This window comes from Ambystoma mexicanum, chromosome 6q, assembly GCF_040938575.1.
Source record: "Ambystoma mexicanum isolate Mex_15411 chromosome 6q, UKY_AmexF1_1, whole genome shotgun sequence".
Classification (NCBI taxonomy): Eukaryota; Metazoa; Chordata; class Amphibia; order Caudata; family Ambystomatidae; genus Ambystoma; species Ambystoma mexicanum.
In genome coordinates, this window is record NC_090937.1 from 127,229,531 (window position 1) to 127,245,661 (window position 16,131).

A 16,131-nucleotide genomic window follows, 5' to 3' on the forward strand; every position below is an offset into this window, starting at 1 on the left:
CATCGAGCTTGGCCATTGGCAAATGCGTGACCAACAGAGCCCACAACCCTGCAGCATATGCCCATCCACTGACACTGAGGTCACACAGACAGGCACAAGGGTGTCAATCCCATCTCAGCCGCCCAACAACCTAAGCTCCTGTGACCTGGCTACATACTCATATCAGAGGTTGCGAAGTACTACATTAGGCATGTTTCTTGAGTGTATCATCTTTACATGTCCAGGAGTCCCTCGGTCACATGGAGTGATGTGGGGAGTCCAAATTGCACAGACCGCAGACACAGGGCTTGTGACATGATGTGGCCATTTTACCTGTCCCGCCCAGGGGCCACAAGTCATTTTGATGTGCTTCAAACCACAGATGGTGTCATGCCACTAGCAGACCCCATCACAGGGTTTTTGGCTGAAGGCCACAACCTGGATGGTGGCCTTATAGTTAGCACTACCACATGGCCACATGTACGCCTGTTCCTTTGGCTAGTACCTTCAGCCAGGCCCAACTACCTATGTGACAGGGCCAGGCCCTCCAGATGGGCTGAGTCGCAGCTCGCCCAGCTGTGTCCCACAGTTGTCTGCATCTGTTCTCCATGGACACCACTTTGGGCATGCATTTTAGTCTGTGGTTGGTATATCCCTGTGTGACTGACATGTGGCATGTCAGCTTGAGGGTCTCCTCCATGGTGGTAGTAGGGCACCAGAGCAGGTGGGCAACTACAGGCCTGGATGCTGCGGGAGTGGCTCAGCAAGGCCAGCAGTTGTAGGTCCAGACAGGACAGGTGCACCGGTAGGTGTACAAGGGAACTGCTAGTGTGGTTCCATAAGGCAGTTGGGGTCCCGAGGCCTCTCAGGAGGGTACTGCTCTAGTGCGTCAATGGTATTATTTATTTATTAATATTTTTAAAGCGCACAAAAGCCCGTGGGCATTGTGGCGCTGTTACAGATAAAGACATCAGGCTGGTTACAGTGGAACCCAATTGTATCCATTGTGGTCACACACTTGTGTGCCACTGTGTAGGCCATGACTGTCAAGTTTCCCTGTCCCATGCGTGACTCCTCGTGACCGTCCTGTTTGTAGCCTGCATGTATATGCGAGCGGACAAGGTGATTATGTGAGACATGTAATGGTGCTGGTGAGACATGTGCCCAGGTGCACGTCCCATGGCTCTGGCTGTGGGTTACACTTGGGTCACTTTGGCTTGATTTCTTGGAATGTGTTTGTGACCACATGTCAATGTGCTGGTTTGACATATGGGTGTGTCATGACTGTAAGTCATTGCTGTCCCTACATTCATGTGTCAGTATTCATGCTGATTGCATGGGCATGTGTGTGGCAGTTGCTGGTTGACCTGTGCTGACTTAATGGTAGTGTTAATGTTGTGTATGCCACACATGCATTGTCACTGTTGAGTGATGTTAATGTTCTTTGTCCACTTTTGCACAGTTGCTGCAGCTGGTGTAGAGGGAGGAAGCAGTGCTTTGGAACAGAGAAGCAGGGACAGTGTCTCCAGATGCAGGCGCAAACCCCAGCCACTCACTGTTGACACCTCCTCCTCTGAGAGCGATGTGGCTGGGGGAGCGCCAGTACCATCAGGTGAGGCTGCTGAGGGTAAGTCCCAGGAGGGGATTGTGGCTGGTGGACACATCAGCGGCTATGGGACAGGGTGCTGAGACGCAGGGACCATCGAGGGTGGAAGACTCTCTGGAGTAATTAGTGTTGATGGAGGTGGAGGAGGAGGCAATTGCAGGCCAGCCCACGAGGTCTGTTCGGGGCATCCAGGAGGGTGTTCAGGCTGCAGCCCTGGCCCATAGACATGAGGATGTGCAATCCACCATGGAGGGTTCTGCACAACCTCCTGTCCCTGGGCCTTCTGCTGCAGCAGTGACGACTGTTGAGAAGGCCTCCACCAAGAAGCAGTCTCTCCTTGACACTGAGGTGGCCATCCGAGATGTTATGCAGTCCATGCTGGCTGGTCTTGTGAAGTGCACTGTGTCTGTTTGTGATGATGTGTCAGCTCCTTTCGAGGAGATGCTTCAGCATTTTGAGCAGATAAGTTGCTTTCTGGGCCAGCTGGTAACTGCACTGCTTTTGGGTGGTCTCTGCGCTTACGCATGCAATTGCCCCCTCATCCACATCCTCCTCCGTACCCCGGTCATCCTCCAGGGAGCCTCCATGCCATATACCACCACAGCCCGCTGTGCACCAGTCCCACCAACACTGCCCAGTCTGGTTGTGCTAACATTCCTGCCTGAGCTGGAAGTCCCAAGAATGCCACATGAGGGGGTCACTGTGCCTGCCCAATCACTGACACAGGAACAGGCAGGGACAGCTGGCACTTCAGGGCAGTGCAGGTTCTGTGCCCCCCAGACAAGTGTCATTCAATCGGAGGGGGTACCTGCGCAGCTTACACTCTGCCAGGCAGCAGCAGATGAGGAGTGTGAGAAGGGAGTTAATGCAGGGCCATTCCACCCCAAGGAGGCAGATTAGGCAACAAATGGCAAACATTTAGCAGGAGGAAAGGAGGCGGATGAGGGAGATGGTGTGCGTCTGAGCAGAATATGATAGGCAGCTGATGGTCGAGAGGCCGTGGGCGAGGGAGGCAACCATTGCACGGACAAGGGCTGATGTGACAGAGAGGCGGGTAAGGAGGCTGGCAGCAATCCTGGAGGATGCTTTTAAGGATGCAGAGGAGAGGAGTGTGGTTGAGGGCCTGCATGTCCTCCAGGCAAGAACAGTAGCCCACCTACAGGCAGAGGATGAGGAGAGTGACTCGACCCTGGTGGAAGCCTTCCAAGACATTTGAGCCTGCTGTCAGTGTATATAGTTGAATAGTGCTAGGCTTTATTTTGGACTTTTATTTTATTTTCATCCACGGACATTTTGACCCTTCCCCATATTTTATAATTGCAGTGTACATATTTTTAATACAAGTCTATGTATCGTGATACCAGACTTGCAGTCTCTTTGTCCATGTGTAAAATCACCTTTTCCAGATTATCCAAATGCATTTCTTTTCTGACTGTCACGTGGGTCGAGGCCTCACTGTGGATATGTGGGTTATGCTCATCACTTGTACACTAGATATTCGGTAGATGTATCCCTCCCAAAGCCTGGCCACCCACCCATACACATCCACAATCACCCACCTCCTGCTCTCATATCGTGCTGCATATCTGCCACTCAAATGCTGCATATTCACCTGATTGATTAATCTGGCTGTACACATTATCTGTCTCCTTGAGTCAAACACTCTCTGACAGCCTTCACATCACCCAACTTCAAGTATGCTCTACTTGTGTCACTTGCAGGGACTTTGCCACCCCTGCCTACCTACATACCTACCTTCCTTCCTTCCTTTCTGCAGGCTAAAATGCACACACACATTCCAAATGACTCACAACAATCTCTGATATCTCGGACTTGGGTCCTCGAAGGGCATTCATCTACAGTGCTTTGAGGGCATTGCAATGGCACATGGGCACACTAATACGCAGGATTACATGTTATTGCATTACTATGTCACAAGTACATGGAGAGGTAAAAGTGTAGCTAGTGCTACATTATGCCGTCCTTTTGATTTGTAACTGAGTGTGATCTACCAGGGAGTCCTGTAAGGAGCTATGGACATGGATTCAACAGCAGTGCTCCCTGCTGTTCATGCTGGAGTAGAATATGTGGAAGGTGTACTTCATGTTGGAGGCAGACCAGAGGAGTTGAGGTAAGTTGTTGTACAACATTGGACTGGTAGGGGGAAAGCTAGTAGGGGCAGCCTGGGACTATGGGCAGAGACGAGTGGGGTTGGTGGCAGGTGTCAGGACTTGAGGGGGCTGCCTCAGGCAGTGGGCGAATGGTGAGTGGGGCTAGTGGAAGGTATCAGGACGTGAGGGGGCAGCCTGGGGTAGTGGACCGAGGTGAGTGGGGGTAGTGGGCGGTGTCAGGACTTGATGGGGAAGCCTGGGGTAATGGGCCAAGGGGAGTGGGAGTAGTGGGAGGTATCAGGACTTGAGGGGGAAGCCTGGGGTAGTCGGTGGAGGTGATTGGAGCTAGTGGGAGGTGCCAGGACCTGACTGGGCAGCCTGGGATGGTGGGCCAAGGTGAATGGAGTTAGTGGGAGGTGTCAGGACTTGAGGGGCACCCTGGTAGTGGGCTGCAGTGAGTGGGGTTGGTGGGTGGTGCAAGCACTTCAGGAGGCAGCCTGGGTTCATGGGCGGAGGTGAGTGGGGGTAGTCGGAGGTGTCAGTACTTGAGGGGGCACTCTGGGGTAGTGGGTGGGGTTAGTGGGGTAGTGGAAGGTGTCAGGACTTGAGTGGGCAGCCTGGTGTAGTGGGCAGAGGTGACTGCGGGTAGTGGGAGGTGTCAGGACATGTGGGGGCGGCCTGAGGTGTTGGGTGGAGGTGAGTGGGGTAGTGGGAGGTGCCAGGACTTGAGGGGGCAGCCTGGGGTCATGGGCGGAGGTGAGTGGGGTTAGTGGGAGATGTCAGGACTTGAGGTGTCAGCCTGGGGTAGTGGGCCTAGGTGAGTGGGGGTATTGGGAGGTGTCAGGACTTGAGGGGGCAGGCTGGGGTAGTGGGCCGAGACGAGTGGGGGTAGTGGGTGGTGTGAGCACTTCAGTGGGCAGCCTGGTGTTGTGGGTGGAGGTGAGTGGAGCTAGTGGGAGGTGCCAGGACCTGACTGGGCAGCCTGGGGTGGTGGGCAGAGGTGAATGGAGTTAGTGGGAGGTGTCAGGACTTGAGGGGCACCCTGGTAGTGGGCTGCAGTGAGTGGGGTTGGTGGGTGGTGCGAGCACCTCAGGAGGCAGCCTGGGTTAATGGGTGGAGGTGAGTGGGGGTAGTCGGAGGTGTCAGTACTGGAGGGGGCACTCTGGGGTAGTGGGTGGAGGTTAGTGGGGTAGTGGAAGGTGTCAGGACTTGAGTGGGCAGCCTGGGGTAGTGAGCAGAGGTGACTGGGGTAGTGGGAGGTGTCAGGACATGAGGGGGCGCCTGAGGTGTTGGGTGGAGGTGAGTGGGGGTAGTGGGAGGTGCCAGGACTTGAGGTGTCAGCCTGGGGTAGTGGGCCGAGGTGAGTGGGGGTATTGGGAGGTGTCAGGACTTGAGGGGACCAGGAAGTCAAGGCCATCGTGAATTTGAATGTTCATGCAGTAGTTACAGAACGTTTGAAAAGAACAAACTCCTGTTTGAGATGGGGAGTGAGACCATCGAAGATGTCAGAGGTTCATCATTTAATAGTGTTTTAAATAAAGAAAGACTCTGAAACATGGCGTGCAGTCACGTGGTTGGGTGAAAGTAGACACTGGGATGAGCTGTATCGAAACCAAGGGACAGAGTATGCCTATACTCCCTTTTATTATCAGGCACAAAGAAAATTTCCAAGGCCAATGTTTAAAGGGCTGATTGGCTGGCAGACGGCAAGAGTGATAGATGACAGGCTAATTGGTGCGACGCTATGGTTATTACCAGCCCACCAGCACCTGGATGTTAGCCTGCGTGAGTATCCCTTTTAATGGAATAAAGTGGGCCATTTTAGAAAAAAGATCCACAATAACTAGGATAGTGTTGAAACCATAGCACGGGGGTAAGTCCGTGATAAAGTCTAATGACAAGGTGTGCCAAGGAATCAGTGGGATGTCCATAGGTTGTAATAGACCAGCTGGTCTTCTTTTTTGACTCTTGTTTTGGGCACAAATGCCACAAGATAGGACAAACGACTTAATGTCCTTTCACCAGGTGGGCCACCAAAATTGTTTCTTGATTTTAGCTTCCGTTTTTGTAATACCAGGATGCCCCTCCATTAACGTGTCATGGTAACGAGAGACGACTAGCTCTTGTAGTTCCTTTTGTGGCAGAAATAGACGTCCTTGGTAATATGGTAGCTCATTGGTGACGGAGAAGTCTGGGCCTTTCTTAGCCCAGTCTTGTAAGGCAAGAGGATCAAAGAGTTGTCGGATAATTCCTTGAATGTCTTCCAACATCTGTACAGATGTTATGCCAAGAATTCGCTGTTCAGGAATTATAGGTACTGGTTCCAGGGTCACTTCTGCTTCTCCCATCCCTATTCGGGATAAGGCGTCTGCTTTACCATTCTTACAACCGGGCCGATAGGTTATTACAAAGTCAAATTCGGCAAAGAATAGTGCCCAACGGAGTTGGCGAGAAGACTGGGCCTTAGCTGTCTTTAGATATTGTAAATTTCGGTGATCGGTGATGACTGTAATGGTATGTCTGGCTCTGAGTAGATAATGCCGCCAAGCCTTAAAGGCGGACTTGATAGCTAACAGCTCCTTATCAGTAATGGCATAGTTTAATTCAGGAATCGAGAACTTTTTTGACCAAAAGGCCACTGGGTGAATCTGATTAGTTTCGGGGTCCTTTTGAGAGAGGACGGCTCCCATTGCCAAGCTGGATGCATCAGTCTCCACAATGTACGGGAGTTCAGGACTTGGGTGCCTTAGGACTGGTGCAGATGTGAATTTAGCCTTTAGCTCTTGAAAGGCGCTTTCCACTTAGTCTGTCCACATAAAGCATTTATTTTTTCGTAAGAGCGCCGTAATGGGATGAACAATATGCGAAAAGTCTGGGATAAACCTGCAGTAAAAGTTGGCAAAGCCGAGCATGCTTTGCACACCTTTGACAGAACTTGGCGAAGGCCATTTGAGAATTGCATCCACCTTTCGTGTATCCATCCTGATTCCTCTCGGGGTTAGGATAAATCCTAGGAATTCCACTTCGGTGGTGTGAAAAACACATTTTTCCAATTTGGCATAAATTTTGTGCTGGCGTAATTTTTCTAAAACTGCTCGGACGTGTTTGATATGATCAGATTCTGATGAAGAATATACTAGGATGTCATCAATATAAACGACAACGCAAACATCGATGAGTTCTCTAAGGACATCGTTCATGAAGAACTGGAAGGCTGCTGGTGCTTTGCACAGTCCGAAAGGCATCACCCGGTACTCAAATAGTCCGTACTTAGTGCGAAAAGCTGTTTTCCATTCGTCGCCCTCTTTGACACGTACCAAATGATATGCCCCCCGGAGGTCGAGTTTAGTATAAATTCAAGCTTCTTTCACTTGGTCTAGTAATTCTGGGATCAAAGGCAACGGGTACCAATTTTTAATGGTTATCTGGTTCAGTGCGCGATAGTCTATGCATGTTCTGAGGTCACCTTCTTTTTTGGGCACGAAGAACAAAGCGGATGATGCAGGGGACTTAGACGGGCGAATAAAACCATTAGCAAGGTACTGGTCCAGGTATTGGCGTAGGTGAAGGTTTTCGGGCTCCGTAAGGGCATAGATTCTGCTGCAAGGGGGTTGTGCGCCTGGGATGAGATCTATTTGGCAATCATACGATCTGTGCGGAGGTAAGGTGTTTGCCTGTTCTTTTTGGAAGACATCTTGAAACTCTTGATATTCCACAGGTAATTGCATGGCAGCTGGGGTTACAGAAGCCGGGGCTGTGTTCTGAGATTTCCTGGGGTAACAGGTGTGCGCACATTCTGGGAAGGTGATTCTCTTCTCTCACCAATCAATGCAGGGATTATGTTTTTCCAACAAAGGTATCCCCAGTATTACTTGGAACTGCGGGGCCTTGATTAAATCAAACACCAAAGCCTCTCGGTGCCCATCCTGCGCCAGCAATGTCATCTCTGTGGTGGAGTGAGTTACGGGACCAGAGGCAATTTCCGTTCTATCAACTGTGGTGATGACATCTAAGGTGGTTTTTTGGGCGAGAGGTAGGTTCATCCTGGAAGCCAATTCACAGTCCACGTAGTTTCCTATGGCTCCGCTATCAACGTATGCTTTTACCGCATGCATCCGAGATGGCTGTTCTGGATCTACGTGGACCATTGGAATGATGAAATGTGAGGTCTGAGTGTCCTTCTTTAAGCTCGGCAAGCGGACCTCTACGCTTGCTGGGCGAGATCGTTTCCTGAGTCAGAGTTTTTATCTGTTGCCCCCACGACCTTCTTAGGCGGTTTTATAGGACAGTTCTGCAGAAAATGACCAGTATTCCCGCAATATAAGCATAGCTGCAATTGCCGTCTCCTTTCTCTCTCTTTTTGAGTCAAGGGTCCTCTCACCCCACCGATTTGCATAGGTTTTGAGGCTTCTGCTCCCTTGGAACTGACGTGGGTCTTGACCAACACTCGGTTCTCAAACTTGGCTCGATCGGCCTTCCTATTTTGAAGTCTGTGATCTAGTTGGACCACTAGGTTGATGTATTCCGCACAATCTTGAGGCGGGTTCACAATTTGGGCCAAGACATCTTTGAGTTCTCCTCGAAGACCTCGATGGAACAATGTGATTCGTTTAACTTCAGGCCATTCGGTTTCTACTATTAGTCTATTAAAGGTTGCAATGTAAGAAAGAAGATCCTGATTCCCCTGTCGTAGGGACAAAAGTTCGTTATCCAGGGCCTGACCCTGGGAGTGTCGGGCAAAAAGTCTTTCCATGCTTGTTTGAAACCCCTGGAAATCCCGAAGAATTGGGTCATCCTGATTAACTAGAGGAATGGACCAATCTGCTGCACTGCCGCCGAGATAGGACAGTACAAAGGCTACCTTGGCTTGATCACTTGGGAATGCTGCAGGTCTGCATAAAAAGTGTAAGCGGCACTGACTCATGAATACAGCAAACCTTTTAGGGTCTCCGGCAAAACGTTCGGGCGGAGCCAATGGAACAGTTCCTGGCAAATTTATTTGTACTGGGTTACTTGATGGTACAGGAGCTGGACTAACCCCGAGTCCAGGTAGTGGTGTTTGCCCCGCCTGGTTTTGCAATAACTGTCTGGCCAAATCATCTGTCCGTTCCTTTGAAACTATCAGTTCCCTTCTAAGGGCCTTAGTTTCCTGGCGGGCGGAGTGCACTTCAGCTCTTAGCTCCCCTAATAATTGGGCTAACTGATCCGTCTCTGAGGTCTCCATAACGCCCAGGTGGCCTTTTGTGGGTAGGCTTTGCGTTCTGTTACGCTCACCTGGTGTCCACGGGGGCGTCAATCTGAACTGGGCTGTTGTTACCTCTTCCAGCGACACACGGGGCGCCGAAATGATGGACTGGACCGGACCACGCAGCTTAGCCTGTTTTGCCCGTATGAATATTCTTCTGTAATGGAGAAAAGGGAATTAGCCACCTGCGGGGACTGGGCGCCAACCCCACCTTCCCCCACTCCTGCGATCTCTTCCCACAAATTACTTCCGAACTCTTGCTATGTTCTCACCTGATAGTTTGGAAAGATGAGCTCTCCATCCTGCCTCGAGTGCAGGGGTGCGTAGATGACCAGTTACTTCACTGGTGTGGGATGTTGGAGAGTTGCAGAACGGTATTGACTCCGTAAGGAAATAGTTTGAAAAAGAGTTCAAAAACGTCTGGCCTTCACTCTGTCCAAATTCCCTAGGTTGCCTTAATAGTTCTTGAGAAGAGTTCCAAGTGGCAACCAGTAAAATGCAGGTAAGTGTTTATGGATTCTGTTCAGTTCGATAATGAGGACCTGGTCTAACCTGTGACCCTTTCCTTTTGCAGGCGCTGAATCGGTGGAGGTTCCGGGGATTGCGGCCTCAGGCAGTAACCAGGTAAGTCTGTAGCGGAATTCGTTTTCCCCTACTTGCGCTTTTGTGTTGCTTTAGTTTCCCCTTTGGGGCCGGGGTAATGCGGAGAAGCTGTGGAGGCCGCGCCGACCCGAGATGAGGTAAGTACTCCCTGTGGTATCAGGTAAGTCCTGGGGATTGCCTTTATTGTCTGGGAATGCTCCCTTGCTCACCTTATTGTCTTTATTTCCACAGGTGTTGGAGAGCGGCCGCTGGATGCTGAAAAGCGCGATGGAATGCGGAGGATTGCTTCAGGTGAGTTCCTGCGCGGCGCTGCAGGATGCGAAGCGGCGCGCGTCTGATGATTTCTTCCTTCTAGGTCAGAGCCAAGAAGATTCAGGATTCAGGTAAGGATTGCAGGTAAACTCCGGTTTTAACCTTCCCTCTGCTTTCTTTCAGGTTTTCAGGAGCTCCGGCATCCAGGCGGGCGTGGCTGAAGACTGGAGCTGCTGCAGGCACGGTGAGCGTTACGCTGCAGGTGCAGAATAACGCGAAGCATGGGTTGCTGTCAGGGCGTGGTTTAAATAGCCTTGGAAGTAGTTCCAGGTAAGTATCCTTCCGCGGCCCCACCCGAGTAAAAAATAGTTCCTAGGGAAAAATAGTCCCTTCTAGGCCTCATTTGACTTCTGGTCACTGGCAGCATGGTCTGCCTCAGGTAAGTTAGCAGCATGGTCTGCTTCAGGTAAGTCCTTGACCATGAGCCTGGCGCCCATGGCGCCAGGACTGATTCTGAACTTATGAGCCTGGCGCCATAGGTGCCAGGCTGCACCCAAATATCCCCTAATTGGGGTTCATGGGCTTGCATTAAATGGCATGATGCCTGCTTCCAGGGTAGCTGGGCCAAACCTGGTTTCCCGGGGGCAGGCATCGTGACACTAACGAGCCCTATAGTTTGTATAACCAATGGGACATTGTGTATTTGATGACACTCGTAGTGACCTGCACTAGAGGAGGGTTTAGTTGCCCACCTGATGATAGAGACCCAATCACCTTCCCTGACATGTATGGAACATATACCTAGAGTTTCCCTGTAAGCCTATCACTTTCCCAAGTAGATTTTTGTTGTTTGCAACGTAGATTGACGTCAATGATGACGAGGTTTTACTATAAATGTTGTGTTTTTTATGAATTCATTGAGTGAGAAGATTGAGCATGGTCGTTGATGTTCGTTATACTCCCTGTTTTAGATAATTGATATTAAAACAGACGCACGTTGCCAACTTCCTGAGTCAGTTTGATTATTGATGTTTGAGTATATTCGGCATCCCCATCTATTTCAAAGTATTGTTACCTCGTGTTAAAGGGCTTGTGTTGGGCACACGAGTTCACGTGGTAGCAAAGAGAGGATGGTTAAAAATCCATCGACGTAGTTAGCTTTGGGGCCCCGTAAATATTGGATGTCCTCTGCCATTTAGCTGTAGGAACGTGAATCTCCCTGTGGATAGCGGCCGTTAGTTAAAAATCCACGCAAGTATAGGTGAGATGGGTCCCTCGCTTTCAAGCAGAATCCCCTCCCGACTTCTGCAGGAAGCTGAGCGGACCGAAGGCTGAAAGGCTGATTGAGGAGGAGGCCATCCCCAGGGTCGGAAGTAGAAAAAGCGAAAGTTCAGTAGGTCTGAGGGAGGTGGCAAACTGAATTAGCACTAAGTGGGGAAGAGTGATAACGGGGAAAGAGTAACAGAGGGTTGGTGGGGTATTTTATTTTTTGGTTTAAGATGAAGAGATTCATAATTTAAGTTATATAGACGAGGAGCGATCTATACAATAAGCCCGGAATCCTATGTCAAGGATGTTTAGAAGGAGCTTGTCCTAAAGTCCAAGTGGACGTGCCTTGGCTGCGAACAATCAAGGATCGTTAAAGAGGACAGTTCATACTCCGATTTGAGTCATTATTAGGGGCAGGAATAAAGTCACAAGTAGCGTTTACAGAGATTTATGTGGGCCGGCCAATCTGTTAGTGTGTCTGTCTGTCTGTATATTATATATAATGCATGTGGTAAAAGAAATGAGTATTGAAAAAATAAGGAAGACATAGGGCCTCATTACACGGTAGGCGGTAACCATGGCGCTATTAGCGCCATGGTTGCCGCCGGTATTTTACTGTGTCCCCCTTGGTGGATGGCGGAATTACCGCCCTACTCCAAGGTGAGCGGGGGCGCTAATTCCCCATTCAGCAAGGCCCTTCCCCATTCCCATTTTTGCCCCCATAGGGCATAATGGGAATGGGGAAGGTGCTAATTACGGTACCGCAAATTGCGGTACCGTATTTAGCACCAAGGTCCCTTTGCGGTTTCATTTTTTAACGCCTGGTAAAAGCAGGCGTTAAAGTACCAACCCGCAAAGGGACCGCGTAATAAGGCGGTAAGGGTTAACGGTCACCGGTACCCTTACCGGTGACCGTTAACCCTTACCGCCTACCGTGTAAAGAGGCCCATAGACTAAGATAGAGAATATTGAGAGTTGACATTTTATTATTCATATATTAGTTGACTGTTGGTGTTCATTGAATAAGTAGATTGAAGTAAAGTGACTTAAGGGCTTAGAGCTGCGACGATTGGTGCACGCTCATATTGTATTATTTATCTGGAAAGAATTTATTTGTGTAAAATAACGGTAAGTAGTGACAGTCAGTTGTGACTAAGTCATGATGGAGGATATTACTCTGCTTATACACTTGTGCAGACAGTTGCCAAAACATGCACCCAAGTTCAAGCAATACACTGCAGAAGGGGTTATGGGCACAGCAGATAAAATGTTCATGCCATGGCCGCAAGGCGGATCACTGTCTAAAGCAGTTTTACAACACATGACAACATTCTTGCATGCAGCATACACAGGAAAAAAGTTAGAAAAGAGGTTAACCAGCTTAGAGCGTTGGAAGATGTACCAGGAGGAACGGGAAGACCCGCCTCCTGAAGACTGGACTATTAACCAGAGTAAAGAGGGGGGTGTTGAGCCTTCTGCTCCCCCTATTGCGCAAATGGCGATAGTCCAAAGGATGAAGGATTATATCCTTTAAGAGAGCTTAAAGCAGCGACAGGATATCGGAACCCGACATATAAGTCGCCTGCACATAGCAGCAACGAGGGTCCAGAAAAGACTCTGGAAAGAGGTGTGATCCCTAAAGTCCCACGGGACAAGGAGAGAAGTGATCGACCAGGTATGTCTCTAGATATATACATCAAGACAGAACAAATGGATGGGTGGTCAGATACTGCTCAAACTTGATGGAAAGAGCATTGAGCATGTAAGACAAAAGGAAGATCAGGACGAGCAAGATAAGAAAGACAAAGAACGAGAGAAACGATTGAAGGAAGATGAAGCTAAAAGAAAGAGTAGACAAAGACGAGAACAACTGTATAAAGATGAACAGTTAAAAAAACAGGACAGAGCAGAGAAAATATGATAGCAGGCAAAGAGCAATCGAAGAACAAGATAAGCTAGAAAAGGAAAGAAGAAGAGGAGGAACAGAAATTAAGAGATAAAAGAATGCAAAGATGCAGAGATGAAGAAGTGCGTAGGGCAAACAAGAGAAGAGAGGTGAAAAGACATGAAGAGGAAAGGGTCAGTGAGGAAGCAAATCAACAAAGAGTGTTTGACGAGGAAGTGGAACGAAAGAAAAGGCAAAGGGCATGCCACATTGATCGCATTGAGAAAGAGTTAATGGAACTGAATCCAGTAGTAGCATGGGAGGTCATAGAAGAATTCATCCGACACACGAACCAATGCCAGGGCCATCTAGGGCAGATTTAGAGGATGATTTTGATATAAGAAACATTGGAGAAAAAAATTGATAAAGTTTATCATGAAATGAGGACCATGAGTGAATTAAAAAATAAAATGAAAAAATGATCGATTTGAAGGAGCTCAGTCACGGTGCAAAGGGGAACATTTGTTTAGCCTCGAGCACAGAGCCTTGTCTTTGGACAAACTAATGTTAGTCAGAGATGAGAAAGTGGGTAGCCTCACTAGTTAGGGACAAGATATGTCAGATGAAGACAGAGAAAACTTCAGTGTATGTGGTCCTGAAGGATGTTCTCCGACAGACAGAGAAGTAAGATGGTCAGATCTGGACCTACCTAAACCGAGGAGGCCAGAGCCTCTGGCGTGCCCAGACCAACCTAAAGAGCGATCCCATAGTGTGAGGGGGGACTTGCCTCCTTATGTGAGCAAGCTAAGGTCACTATCAGGAAGTAGACGGTGTGGAACCATTGTCTCTGCTATGGAAAGGCAAACAATGGGAGACAAGTGCGATTTTGGGATCTCACGGTTCCCGTTGTTAGAAAAAGGAGGAGTCAGACCACAGTATATACCATGGCCCCAAATGGATAAGGATAATCTAAGGTGTAAACTCCCGAGTCTGACGTCGAGTACCGGAAAATGGACTCATGAATTAGAGAAAATGACAGGAGGTAATATGTTAGCTACAGGGGACATTAAGAGTCTTCTAGCAGCTATACTGTGATGCTGGAAATGCATCAGAGGGACAGGGCCTCCGTATCCTTGTCCTTTACTGTTCTTATCATGTGTTCTGTCGTGTTTTCCGTGCAGGAGTTCATGTGGGACTCCTGGCGGTGCAGCTCTCTCTTTTGGTTTGGTGTACAGAACCATGGGATACCCTTATGGCACCCAGGGGTGGGGGTGCAACCCTGTGCCCCTAGTGTATGTTTTTGGGCACCTGTGTATGGCCCACAGATCAGGGTATGGGCTGGTGGCAGCTCCATGCTGAATTTTACAGGTGCTCTGAGTATCCTCCATTTTGGGATACCCAGGCCCTGCCATTGGAATCAGTTGATTCCTGATAGGAAACAAGATGGCCCCTGTGGCCTCTTGCTTTCTATTGCCTGTTACCTTGTTTTCCCAAAGTCCTGGGAAGCCCTTACTCTGTCCTTTCCCCCTGACTGGCTGTTGGGTGAAAGTTCCATATATGGTGTTGTTGTGAAGTCCAGGCCAGACTGGCTGGAGCCTTCCCAGTGACTGTATGTTGTGGGTATGCCCTGTGGGTGGGACCTGGGGGAATGGAGTGTGTGACTAATATGCACTTCTTGTTGTGGATGTCTGGTTTCTAGTGTTTGACACAATGACTGAGACAGCCCTGCCCGAAACTGGTATGAATGCAGTGTGGAGTGTTGAATGGCTGGGTACATGTCCCAATACACATAACTTGTTGTGAGTGTCTGGAGAGAAGTGAATGGCCTGAATGCACTATGCACCTGATTGGCTGCCTGCCTGCATGAATGCCCTTCTGACCGATTGGTTGCCTGAGTGTGACCCAGCAGAATTAATAGGAGATCAACTAGTGTATCTAGGGGCCTCTCACTGATAGAATTAATGTTCAGAAGCTGAAGCCCAAACTACCAAGAGTAACTGGAGTGAAACTGAAGCTTGACCTTGAAGCCCTGCTGGAAGAGAAGAATTGCTGTTGCCCTTCTTCATCAATCTGCTGTGTCTCCAAGGACTGACCCAGAGAGGACCTGGTAAGGCGCCCTCTTCCCGAGCTACGAGGGACAATCATGTACAAGCTGATCTTTGCCAAAACTCCCTGGTAGACAGACCTATGACAGGCTGCTGAGCGGAGATGGGGACTGCCACGGAATCCCAGAGAGAAGCGCCCGGACTGTTGTCCGCCACCGTCGATGACCGTCGTCGACGACTGGAGCTGCCGTGCTCCCGTTGCCTAAGAACTTTCGATTCACGGATGCGCTCGTCTGCACCGCGGCCCACCTTATCCCGCCGGAGAAGGCCAGGCCGTCGTGTCACGCCGCGCGCTCGCTCGCGGGCGTCGGCGCCACTTACCTGGGTCCCTGGTCCACGGCCACAGCAGTCTCCTCCTTCATGGAGGCTGTACCCGCGGTGGCGACTCTCTTCACGCCGACCCGCGGTTCGGTTGGGCGCCGTGGACGCCGCCATCTTGCGAGGATCTGCGCATGCGCGGATCGTCAGTATTCGACGTCCCGCGCATGCGCAGCATCGGAACATGCGTTCCAAGCCTCGTTTTGACCCCGGACCATAAATAGGCATCGCATACACAGGGACAACGCGTCTCAACGCGGTTGTTACTGTGTATGCGCTGCTGGTGCCCTGGTGCTAGGTTTTCAGTCCTCCAGTTTCCAGGTCTACCTTTCCTGCTCAGTCCAGCCTCTACTCTTTACTCCTTCTTACTGGTCCTCCTACCCTTTCTTCCCTTATCTTCGTTACTAGCCAGTCCCTGGTTCAGGGTGGAGGAGGTTTTCGTCTGGGTTCCTAGTAGTAGTGGGGACCCCTGTCAGTACTGCTTCTTCTTGCAGTTTGCCTTCCTTTGCCTGTCTTGTGCCCTGCCGGTACCTGTGCCTTACTGCCTTGGAAGTTCCTGAGTTCCTCTCCGTTTTCTTCGGTGATCTCATCAAGCCTTCTCAGCCAGTGGAAACACTGTCCCGACGTCACGCTAATCCTGAGAAGTGCCACCCGTGGCGTTGGGAGTTGGTTCAGTGCCATCCTGTCATATACCGTCAGGAGGGGATTGGGCTAATTCCTCGCGTTACTCTTTCATTGGCTATCAAGACTTCGACAGA